Source organism: Meriones unguiculatus (genome assembly GCF_030254825.1).
Source record: "Meriones unguiculatus strain TT.TT164.6M chromosome 13 unlocalized genomic scaffold, Bangor_MerUng_6.1 Chr13_unordered_Scaffold_33, whole genome shotgun sequence".
Classification (NCBI taxonomy): Eukaryota; Metazoa; Chordata; class Mammalia; order Rodentia; family Muridae; genus Meriones; species Meriones unguiculatus.
In genome coordinates this window covers 4,119,343-4,132,369 of record NW_026843645.1, presented here as the reverse complement: position 1 = coordinate 4,132,369, position 13,027 = coordinate 4,119,343, and positions in this window count along the sequence as shown.

The following is a 13,027-nucleotide window of genomic DNA, read 5'->3' as shown; positions in this document are numbered from 1 at the left end:
TCAAGGGTATACTTGTAAGGTGTCAATTCTTTATATGTCTGTATATATATATATATATATGTATGTATATATTGCTTTAAAATAATTTAGTGGGGGGTTGGACAGGACTGTGGTGAATGTTAAGTGTAAATTATGTCTTCTCGTTTCATGCTTTTATGGTATTTTCATGTGAACGAACATCTGTATCTCTACCCACATGTAGTCCTCATATTTTTTTCTTCACTCTTTTTACTAATAACAATAGACATGTCAATTATTTTAATGTTTTCTGGAAAACTGGAGCCTAACAATTTCCTCTTTATGTAATACAAAATGTGTGTCCGTGAGATAAAGCCCCTTCTCCAAACAAGTGATCTGCCCTGCCTTTTAGGGTCCTCTGGTTATGGTTTTGGCATAGCTCTGTGCATCTCTGTTATCATTGCTGTGGGTTCCAGTCATTTCATGGAGTACTAAGCCTTGCCCAATTGTTGATGGCTATCACAGAATTCTAAGCCATCTCTTAATTATCTGGTGCTGTTGCTGCTTCCTCTGCAGTGATGTGGCAACATTGGTATGTCCAGAGCCAAATAACGATTTGTGTTGGGCCATCTTTAGCCCTTATTGGCCATTGCTTACCAGCCTCTTTGGTGGACCTAGTGTACTAACACTGAGGAATACCTGTAAGCTTGTGCTAACTGTAACACAAGCTTCTACCAGGCCCAGTGTTAAGAATTCCACCTGATGGCACTGGAGGCCCATACCTGAGTTTTCTATGTTCTGCCATAACCCACTTTTCTAAAGTCTAACTGAAGAGCATTTATGGCTATTCTGAAAGTAAATATCCTCCATAGGACTGCCTCTGTTGTGCCCAGTTTATGAGAGCACAAAAGACCACCAGGAGCTGAGCCACTGCAGAACACATGAGGATCTTTTTATTAAAAGCTATAGCTTGAGCCCACACCCTCACTGACTCAGCAGTTGAGAGTAGAGTTTCTCATGCTCAGGGCAGGTGGACTTGACTACTTTCTTTTAGTGAGTGCCAACTCTCCTAGTCAAACCAGGGCTGGTCTCAAGAAGGCAGACACATATACAGAAATTATAAATCATTTTTAAAGATTATAACAAACAGCCAGGTGTGGCATCATATGTCTTTGACCATCAGGGGGGCAAGCAGAGGCAGGTGTCAGTTCCAAGTCATCCAGGTTTGCAAAGGGAGTCCAGGACATGCAAGGTCACATAGATAAACCCTGTCTCCAAAAACAAGGGCTTGCACCCCCTGCCAGCTCTTCACACTCACATGTGTGGACATGTCCTAAGTTACACAGTATGACTTCAACCGAGCTATAAGAATGTCCTGCCTCAAGCATGGTGGTACATACCTTTAATCCCAGCACTGGAGAGGCAGAGGCAGGAGGATCTCTGTGAGTTAGAGGCCAGCCTGGCCTACAGAGCAAGTCCAAGACAGCCAGGGCTACACAGAGAAACCCTGTCTAAAAAATCTATAATAATAATAATAACAATAATAACAATAACAATAATAATATTAAACCAAACATCAGAGCCACCCCTGCTGGCAGTTTGCAAGGTTCTTTTCACAAGGAAGGCACACAGTAGAGTTTATAGAAAAAATGGTGATGGAAGAAAGATTTAAATCTCGATTTTATTTCAATTTTTAAATCTCAATTACAAGAAATTCTTAATGATTTGAAAACAAAAGAAGTCAAAGGTGGCAAGAGAAACGACAGAAGACCCATGGGGCAAGGGCTAGGGGGAGACACAGGGTTCTATTTTTATTTTGTATAGAGGACATGTGAACACCTTCTACTGAAAAAGAATGGTGTGAAACACTTGAGGAAATATTCTGTTCGTAAGGTCACATTATCACAGTGCTTCTCAAAATGTGCTTTTCTAGTTGTGATTGCACATTTACTTTTTAAAAGACACATGCGTGTGTGTGTGTGTTCGTGGAGGATAGAAGAGGATAGTGGATAGTGGATACCCTGGAGTTGGAATTCCAGTTGGTTAGGGGTTGCTTGACATGGCAGAGTGATACATTTTAATATTTTATTAAATGTGTGAGATACATTAAACACATCAAGTTTGGAATCCTTAAAAGGTGATAATCCCCACAAACAGATAAATGTACCATCTGCTTCAGTGTTCTCATTTTAGCAGCCCAAGCCTAGATCCCCAGCATTCACAAGGCTGAGAGAGTAGGATCACTAGTTCAAGGATGGACTTCCCACCTCTCCATGAAAAGGTTTAATTTACTCATCCATCCAGTTAGATCAGCTAAGGCAGCATACAGCCTCCTAGTGATCGTGAGTAAGAATCATCATCCTGAAAACACAATGATAAATTTCATTCACCACATTGTGACATAAGCCATTTAGATGAATGTGACAATATTCATTCAAACTTATCTATGGCCATAGTAAAGAATCATTAAGACATTTGTTAAGCATCTTGGCTACCATCCGTTTTGACACTTCACATTGTTTCCTTGAAAAACAATGCCTCCTTCTACATATGTTCATAACACATTCATTTATGTTTTAGACAATTTAAGCAACATGAAGTAAAGAAAAATGGGACCAGGGCTAGAGAGGTAGCTCAGATGTTAAGAGCACTGGCTCTTGTAAAGGTCCTGAGTTCAATTCCCAGCAACCACATAGTGGCTCACAACCTTCTATAGTGAGATCTCATGCCCTCGTATGGCTTGCAGCAGTACATGCAAGGAGAACACTGTATAATAGATAAATAAATAAATAAATAAATAAATAAATAAATCAGAGGAAAGAAAGGAAGTAAGGAAAGAAGAAAGGGAGGGAGGGAGAAAGAAAGAAATAAAGAAAGATAGAATGAAAAAGGAACCTGAACAATTTATTACCATAAATTCCTTCTTAAAAATGTTCTTGGATGAGGCTGGAGAGGTGGTTCAGAAGTTAAGAGCACTACTCACTATTCTTCCAAAGGCCATGAGTTCAATTCCCAGCAACCACATGGTGGCCCACAACCATCTATACTGAGATCTAGTGTGCAGGTAGAATGTTGTATAAATAATAAATCAATCTTTAAAAAGTTTTGGAAACGTGATCCTCCTGCCTCTGCCTCCTGAGTGCTTACCCTGCAGGTGTGTTCCCCACACCTACCCTTACCAGGCCACAGAAGAATACAATGCAGCCACTCCTGATGGGTACTTATAGACAAGGATCAGAGGTAAGGGGAGGAGGACCACCCTTATCAGTGGACTGGGGGAGGGGTACTACTAAGGGATAGGGAGGGAGGGTGAGATTTTGAGGTGAGGTGGGTGAGAGCTACAGGGGGGGATACAAAGTGAATAAACTGTAATTAATAAAAATAAAAATAAATTTAAAAAATTCAAAAATTATGTAGCCTTGTAAGAGACATGCTAATTAACAGACCTAAGGAGGGGGAGACAAGGAAAAAGATCAACTGTGCTTAGCCCACCTCAGAGAAATTCTATGAACAGTTCCTAAGTATAAAACAATGGGGAAGCTGGGTGTATTTTGTCATGCCTTTAATTCAAACAACCCTCAGGAAGCAGAGGCAGGTATATCTCATAGAGCTGGACAAGAGCCTAGGTTATGCAATGAGTTCCAGAATAGTCAGGGGCACATAATACTCTACAAAAATTAATCAAACAAACAATAGATAAAAGAACTGACAGATCTTTGCTCAAGTTTCTGCAAAGAGTATTTATTCCCTCTAGTTATGTACACATTTTCTAGAAACCTGAAGTCCTTCACTGTAAATTGTAACATTAATTTGATCTTCCTAAAATGAAATCTGTGTTTAAACAGTTACCAAAAAAAAAAAAAAAAAAAAGAAATGAAAGCATCAGCAATGTAAATGTTGGTCAAAAATAGGCAATATAAGGCATGAAAGTTGGTTCACCAGTGAAGAGGTTTATGTGGGAATCAGGAACCACAGGGAATTGGAGTGAGTGGCAAAAGAGCCCCACACGGAATCCTGGGAATCAAACTCCAGAGACAAGACTAAAAGGGGCAGATCTAACTTCATTATCCATTGTAACAGCCTGTAAATGACTGAAAGCCCAATCAGAACATCCCATGCTATCCTCAAGTACCAGAAACAATCAATTTGTTTGGTACAACTATAAGGAAATATAGTAGTTGAGTGGGGAGGCAAGGTCACCTTAGGAGATTCATAAAGAAGGGGGAAGCAGTCATAGCCCTTGGCTACCATCCATTTTGATACTTCACTAGTGTGGCAGCAGTCCCTAGTAGATCAACACTATGTGCAGTGGATCAGGACCTTTCAATGAGTCATAGGATTCACTGAAGCTTCACTTGCCATTCCTTATGGGCTTCTGAAAGCCTTACCTTGACATACATAGAAGTATACACCTACCTTTACTCTAAATTCAGAGTTCAGGAGTTCTGGGGCCATCTTCTGACTACTATGAGGACCAGACACACATGAGAAAAATAATAGTATTCATTAAAAAAATTAAGACAAGCACTAAAAAGGAAAGAAAAGTACCACACAGTTGAAATAATATGACTCAGAAGGTTCAAGTATTATTAATATCCTGATGAAAATCAACACAAGAGTATATGCTTGACATGTACAAAACCTACACTCCAGGCCTATCAGATAATAATATAAAAACAAAACAAAATTGCCTGAATGTGAGCCACAACCGCCATAAGATTAACTCTAAATGGATTTTACACCTGAATGTTAAATGCTAAGGGAAGAACTTGGTGAAGATTTTAGAAAAATTAGTGCTCTCTGGGTTTGGCATCTTAAGAAAGATGCATCTGCACACAAGCCCCTGCTCCAAAAGTTGGCCAAATGTAGCCTCATAGTGAAGTTATTCAGAGGCCACCCTGGGTCAAAGAAATGACTAGGACCATAAGAGACCTAAGAGGTAGCTGAATATGGTCGCTGCTTACCACCCAATTTCAGCGAGAATCCACCACACCAGCTCCAGGAGTTCAGCTTCTTGCTCTTCCATGTGGTGGGCAGTGAACCTGAGTGCACCCTGTTGAAACTTTAGATCTTGCCAGATCTCCCCTCACAGCACCCTGTGGTGCTCAGAGGTGCTGCAACAAGCTCAGAAAAGGCAGAACTTTCAGCTTGGGGCCTGGAAGAACATACCTACTCTTATGCCTGCAGGCCCTAAATGGACAGTGTGTCTTGAGTGACATGAGCCCCTCAGGGTTAGTGTGTGGTGAAGGAGAAAAGCATAACTATCAATCCTAGGCTTCCAGTTCAGGGCCATGCCTTTTCCAGATGTGCACACATTTTCATTTCAGTAGCCCTTGTGCCTGTCCTCCCATAGTTTACTCATCTGTCTTCTCATCCAGCCTCAGGCAGGACCCTCCACTCCCGATAGCTGTGTTTAGCAGCCTGCTCCTCCCATTTGTGGGCAATGACCCTCCACTCACCATTTTTAGACTTCAGAATTTGATCTAGCTTCCCTCACAACATCCAGCAGCAGCTCTTACATCTCATCACACATGGACATTCTGCTCAGAAATAGAGTATTACCTAGAGCTGAGCACCCAAAAAGACCTGCCTTCTCTTCTGCTAGATGCCCTGATTGGCCAGTGAGTCATGAGTGACATGAGCCTCTCTCTTAAGAATAGAGTGTGCTGAAGGACACAGCATAATACTACTGGAACAAGGTTTCCAGATGAGTGCTGGGTCTTTTCCACACCCGCACAGATTTGCATTTCAGTAGCACTTGAGTCTGTCCTCCATCTGTCTTCCCAACTATTCCCAGGCAGGAACCACCACTCCATCTAGCTCTGATCAGCAGCCTGCTCATCCTATTTATGGGCAGTGACCCTCCACTCACCATGTCTGGAATTTGGAACTTGCTTGAGGTTATACCCTCAGAACACCTAGCAGCAGCACTCAGAACACCTCACATGGAATCATTCGAGCCTGATCAGCTACAAAGCAGACTCTAGCATGACTCTCCAAAGAACCTGTCTCCTAGCATGACAGACAACTCTCACAAATGGACCAGTCCTTTGGATAAAACCCATATTTTTGGCCTGCCTGCTCACATGGGAAGCTGTCTTGGGACTTGCAAGCCTAGGAACAAGATAGATCTGAGGAGAGACTGTATCCCAATGAAAAGGCATCCTGAGATATGGGAACCCAGAAACCACACAGCTCTGAGATGGGACAATGTCCTTATAGAATAGAATTTCGAGATAGGAAGGCCAAAGAACCACACAACTCTGAGAGGAGGCCTCTTTAGCCGAGGTGTTGCAGCTCCCATGGGAGGGTATCTCCAGTTGAACTTAAGAAGGACATCAGGAGCCTTGGCCCTACTTTTATTTCACCTCTCCTTTGCTAACTTAAGAAAGACATCAGGAGCCTTGGCCCTACTCCTACTTCACCTCTCCATTGCTGTGCTTCTTGGCTCCTTCCAAGGAGAGTCAGACCTGGCAGTAAATCTCTTAAAAGGGGTATATATTGGAGGATCCAGCCAGTAATGGAAGAAAACCAGGAGTGGCTGCCTCTGTGGAGAAGGCAGCAGAGAAGTGGGCAGACACACCATTTTAATGTGATTTGTTATGGGGTGGAGCTTTCTAGGAAACACATTTTCAAAGTGAGGATTAGGAGGATTTCAAATTCTTCACTTAGGGGACTTCAGGATTTCCTGGTTTTTCTGTTCAGAGACTGGTCTGAACTCTAACTCATGGATAATGTGTGTGGGTGGGGGTAGCTCAGGAATTGGTAGGTTTTCCTGCTCAGATATTAGTGAACTGTTGTTTAGGGTTTTTACCTAAACTTAGCATAATATAGGGTAGGTCCTACATAGTGGCTCAAGATGGCCTTAATGACAGTTACAGAGGCAGAAAATGACATTGTAACAGTTACAGCAGTGTGTGGGTGAGGGACCTATTGACTTCTGCCTCAAGGGGTTTACACAGACTTCATTTCTGAGCTAAGGAAAACAATTTTCCTCAAATAAACTATGAACTTATCTTGAAATGGCAGAGACCTGATCTAGTCACCATGCCAGACCAACTGAAGCACCCTGAATCAGGGGAATGGCTAGTTTATACATTGTTGCCACAGAGATTGTGCTGGAGCTCACAAACTACCTTCATATAGATAAATCAGTCAGCAGCAGCCCCACCTGAGGCTTCAGGAACTGCTACTGTCTCCTTCTTTTATGGCTAAGTACATTATTTCATATCAGTTTTCAGAGTTACACACTAAATGTAGTTTGCTAAATACATGATTATGTAGAATAATATCTTTACTCATTTGTATTACTGTAAACAACACCACTAAAATAATGTCTTACATAAAGATAACAATTTGCAGCATAAATTCAATACAATCCAAAGAAAATTTCTAGAAATGTATAAAAGGAAAGATGATTCAAAAGGTATGTGTCATTGCAAACCTCAGAATTTTCAATAGGACTATGAAGAAATTGTACACATATTGGGACAATGTGACTTTTGTACTAAATACATGACTAGAAAAAGCCCAAAATGTAAGCCTAAAAATATATTCAAGTTTTAATCCTAGGTCCTAAGGAAAGTCTACCAAGAGAAGTGTGAATTTGACCCAAGTTATATTCATTCTATGTGTAAAACAAAATAAGGCAGAGTCCACAACTCCTACAAAAACAACTCAAAGTGACCCCTGAATTGATGTATTTCTAACTCTTCACCTACTGCTGATCTCTCTTCCAAACTGATGACTTGCCTCTGTGACAGAACTATGCTTAAAGAAATCTGCAACTTTATGGCACACCAGGCTTTACTGTTGGTAGTGATTCTGTAATGGTCCACTAAGCAGCTTCTTAGATGCCTCTTCTTTGACTTGAAGATTGGCCAATGGTTGGTATAAATCAGGGATGTCTCATTGGTTATAGTTGGAGACAAATTTGTTTACAATCCTCTTGAAGAAACATGATTCCTAGCATCCTAATCTCTAACAGGCCTTGTTGGCATGCTACTTATCTATGGGGTGTTGTAAAAGAGCCCTTAGCTGTTACTTGGTGTGACTTCATGTCTCCTAAGCACTGGCAAATCCTTTACATCAACAATTCTGTTTAAACCACAGCTTTCTAATGAAGTGCTACTCAACACATATGTTATTTACAACCGTAACAACATCAACTCTAAGTGAATCTTACACCTACATGTCAAATGCCAAGGGCGGAACTTTTAGAAGATACTAACAAAAGGAGGCCTCTCTGAGTTTGCATCCTGACAAGGACATTTCTATGTTCAAGCCCCTGCTGCAAATGCTTTTTCAACATGCAGCCCCATTGTGTGTAAAGAGGCAGCCTCCAGAGCCCAGCCTTCTCCAAGCAACTCTTATATTTCTCTTCCCTATTTTGCAAGAAAAGTTAAAACAACTTCACATTCCCAAGTTTGAAGAGCAGTCTACCACCTTGCTCTTTGAAACATTTTCCTAAGTATCTGTTAACTGGTTAAACTGTTACCTTAATGGAGGTGCCTAAATTGTAAAATATATCACCTTCAAAGCCCTCACTATGGACAAAGGACTCACTTCTTTGTTCCCTTGTCATCTTGATCTCTGCATCAAATTTCTAGCTGGATAAAATAAGGACCTTAGATTTCAGACTTAATGTCTTGGAAAATAGTTAAAGGCCTTGAGTCCAGGTGTCCTAGATCAGCACAGCTTCCAACAGAAACTCCTTTGCTTAATCCATATCCACAATTAACTGGCAGAGGACCCTGGTTCGAGCCTCACTCCCCACTACATTGCACCTCATGGACAAGGTGGCTCCTGAGGCACCTAAGGGCAGGTATCGAAACTGCCTGTGGTGTGTGAAACTTTTAGGATCCTGGGGATGGGGAGGGAGTGAGCGATCCCTGGGTGCCCGGGTACCCCGATCTCTGGGTCTCTGTTTCCCAAATCTTCTCCGGCCTTGGCCATTTAGAGATTTCCTTGCCCAAGGCTGTTTCAGCCTCCGCGGCGGAAGGATTGGAATGGGCAGCTTGTTCTTAAGCAGCTGCAGCTGCACCTACACTCCTGTCCATGTCTCTATGCCCGACCTTAGATAGATAGTCTAGAGAAACTTATTACATTGATGCTGAGAAACTAGGAATGCTGCTGTGTGGCAGTGTGTAAAAATTTGCGTGTCCCTGGACTCCCAACACACACAATGGCCAGGGGCCTGGGGCGAGGTCCTTGCCCCAGGCGGGCCCCTGGCCCCTGCCCCCTGCCCTATAGGTGTCTGTCTCTTAGCTCCCACCACTTGGCTTGCCTCGCCCAGCCAGGACTCCCCCAAACCCAGAGGGCAAAGGATGGCCGCCCAGGGCGGGGCCTCCTCACAACAGCCTTGGCCTCCTTAGAGCAACTGGACCCCAGTCTATGGATGGCTCCGCCCACAGTGGGCGTGGCCGCCGTGGCCTCCCCTCCTCCACCCCGGCATTCCCCCAGTCCTGCAATCTCATGCCTTCTTTCCAGGGACCCAGAATCCAAGCAAGCCCCAGGGTCGGTCATTACTTCTCGTCATTGCTTTTCATGGGTTTGTGTCTCTGAGACGGGATCTCTCTGTGTAGCCCCGCCTGTCCCAGTGTTGTGCCAGACTCTCTCCCTCCTTTTTCTTTCCCCATTCCCACCCAGAAGACCACCAGGAGTTGAGTCGTAGGCCAAATCCAGGAGGACGTTTTCATCGAGAGCTGTCTCTGTGGCTCACCTACCCTCCCTCCTGGAGTCTGGTCCCTCTGGCTCCCAGAGAGGGTGAGTGGGAATATTCCCGCCTGGCGAAGGTCTGTTGGTGGAAACAAGAAATCAGATGATGTCGCCTTCTGAACTGACTGGCTGTGGGAGGGAAACCCCCCCCAATCCTGAATGGTCTGGCTTCCCCTATTTGACAGTACTAGGAGAGGAGGAGACCGTCCATTGCCTGCAGTAAGCTAGACTACAGAATTCCTTTCCCGAGGATTCCCTGGGTCCCCAGGTCCCCTTTCCCCTATCTTCTCTGGCCCTGGCTCTTTAGGGATTTATGTACCCAGGTCTGTTTCAGCATCAGCAGCTGAGGGAATGGAAATGACATTTTGGCAACCCTCGCCTCCCTGTCCTACAGTGGCAGGTCAAAGTTCAGACTGCGCCCAGAGGCCCTAGTCACTATCACCAGGGCACACCCACCAGGGCACATGCAAGTCTGCTCCCTTTGTCCCCGACCCCCCACCTGCGGGAGGGACACTCCTGCTCAGAGGTTGTGGCAGGAGCCTTGGAACGCTGATGGGAGGGAAATGGCAATGGAAAGCCCCATCCATTTTTCCTACCAATTCTACCCACCCCTCCTTACTACCCATTCCCTCTCCCCATCCCACTCCTTTTTCTAACCCTTTGTCCCCACCCCTCCATCATAACCCTCCTCCCCACCCACTCCTCCTCCCCACCCCACCCCCAACCCCCCAACCCTGCAACTCCAGGGACCAAGAATCCAAGCAAGCACAGGGATCTAACATTACTTCTTTGTTATTGTTTTTAATTTTTTTCTGAGTCAGGCTCTCTCTCCACTTAGCCCTGGCTGTCCTGGACTTGCTCTGTAGAGCCGGCTGGTCTCCAACTCACAGAGATCCTCCTGCCTCTGCTGCCCAGAGCACTGGGGTCACAGGCATGCCACATTCAGCCCTGATGCCCTAGTCTCTACTTTGAAGAAGTTGATTTCTATCAGGCAGGGTTGTACTCTTCCTCTCCTCTCTCCTGCATGCCTGTCATCTGCCACACCTCCAACCTGCTCTCTTTCTTTCTCCCAGGACAAGAACAAAGCCCTCCCTGCCTCCCTCCCTTCATCTGGCCCCAGGCAGCCTAGCACAGGCATATGGGAGCTGAAGGTGCCGCTTGGAGAATGGACTTCACACCTCCTCCTGATCCATCACCTGTGATCTGACACCTGTGAAGAAGAAGATCGGTACTAGGGATATAAGTAAATATGGGGATGCTGAGGATGTAGCTCAATGGTAGAAAGCATGCTAAGAATGTATGAGAGAGAAGATTTCATCCTCAATGCTGCAAAAAATGCGCCTTATTTTGTTTTGCTTTTCCTTTTCAAACAGGACCTCATTTAGCTGAGGATAATCATAAACTCACTAGCCAAGGATATTCTTAAAATTCTCTTTCTCCCTTTGTGTACCTCCTAAGTGCTTTGATTACAAGTAATGCTATCATGTCAATTTTTATGTGGTGTTGGACTTCAACCCAGTAGGAAAGCACTGTACTAACTGAGCCACAACACCAGACAATTTTTTTTCTGTGATTTCACTGAAAAAAAATCTCACTGCATTTTCTAAAATTACTCTTTAATTATTAATAGTCTTGGCACCCTTCCACCTATGGGACAGATTGTTTACTCTGCTACAGGTTGAATAATGGGCTGTGCAGCTATCCACCTTGATTCCAGGAGGAAGATAAGTGAGCCTGCTGGAAGAGAGAGGGTAAGCTAGGGAAAGACAGGCACAAATGATGATGAAGCACAAATCTCTGCAGATCTGGAAAAGGTCTGGCTCTGAAATGGAAGCCTGGTGTGGGAATCGCTAAGACTTTTTCCTTCCGTATATGCTAACCCTAAGGGCGGTGCTAATGTCACTCGAGACTCGCTGGCCAATCAGGACCCTGAAGCTGTCTCTTCAGTGAGAGGAAGAGGCGGGTTCTTCCGGGTACCGTGCTGCATGGTCGCTCTGTAGCTGAGCAGGCTTGAATAGTCTGTGTGCTGTGGTCTGAGTGCAGCTGCCGTGTGCTGAGAGGGGATTTCAGGGGAGTTTCAAAAGTCGCAACATGGTGAGTGTGTGTCCGCTGCCCCAACCTGGTGGAGTAGGAGGCTGAACAGCAGGAACTGCATTTCAGTTCCTTCCGGGGGCTGGGTAGGAACCAGCAGCCAGAAGCAGCCAGAGAGAGATCCCTTGCCCTAGCCATGAACGCAGAAGGGCATCTGAATATCTTAACTGTTTTGGGATTGGGGTAGAAGCTGAGAAAACTTACTACTGGAACAGAAGGTTAAAATGAAAGCTTTATTTTCTGAGCTCAGGGAGGTGGCCCATTCAGGATCTGAACGGTGCCCCAGGGTAAGCTTTATTGTATATTTAAAGGGTTAAATCCACAAGGAGAGGGCCCCTTGAAAAGAGTCGGGGTCATCCAATCAAATTTTCACATTGGGTTAAGCAAGGGAGTTTCTGTTGGAGGCTCTGTTGATCCAGGACACCTGCGCTCAAGGCCTTTAAATGTTTTCCAAGACATTCGATCTGGAATCAAAGGCCTCTAATTTGTGTCCCTTGACTTTAGTTCCGGAGCTCAAGGTGATAAGGGAACAAAGAATTGTGTCCTCTATCTGTTAGTAAGTGAGGGCTTTGTAAGCGATATAGTGTTTACAATTAAGGCACCTTGGTTAAGGTAACAGCAAGTTTAACCAGTTAACTGATAATTAGGAAAATGTTTCAATGTGTTCAGTGGAAAACGTCGCTGCAACCTTGGGACTGTAAAGTTAGATTTATCTTGCCAGTAAAATGGAAAAGCTGCTTGGGGAAGGTTGGGCTCCTGAGGCCACCTCTTACACTATGTGTATGCATGTTTTGTGGAAGTTGTAAATGTACTGAGTAGCACTTCAGTGTAAAGCTGTGATGTTATTGTATAGAACTGTTGATGTAAGGGATTTATCAGTGCTTAGGTGACAGGACTTCACACCAAGTAGAATTTAGCTTAGGGCTGTTTTAAAACACCCCATAGATGAGTAGCATGCCAACCCCACCTGTTAGAGATTAAGATGCTAGGAAACATGTTTGCTCAAGGGGATAGTCAACAAATTTGTCTCCAGCCATAACCAAGGAGACAGCCTTGATTCATAGCAACCTTTGGCTCATTTCCATGTCAAAGAAGAAGCATCTAACAAGCTGCTTAATTGACATTGCAGACTCACAGCCATGACTAAAGCCTGGTGGGCCATAAAGATGCACTTCTTGAAAAAGCATAGATCTGTCACATGGGCGAAAACCAATTGAACAGGGAAAACTCTGTTGTGTTAAGGGCTACCTTGATCAAACAA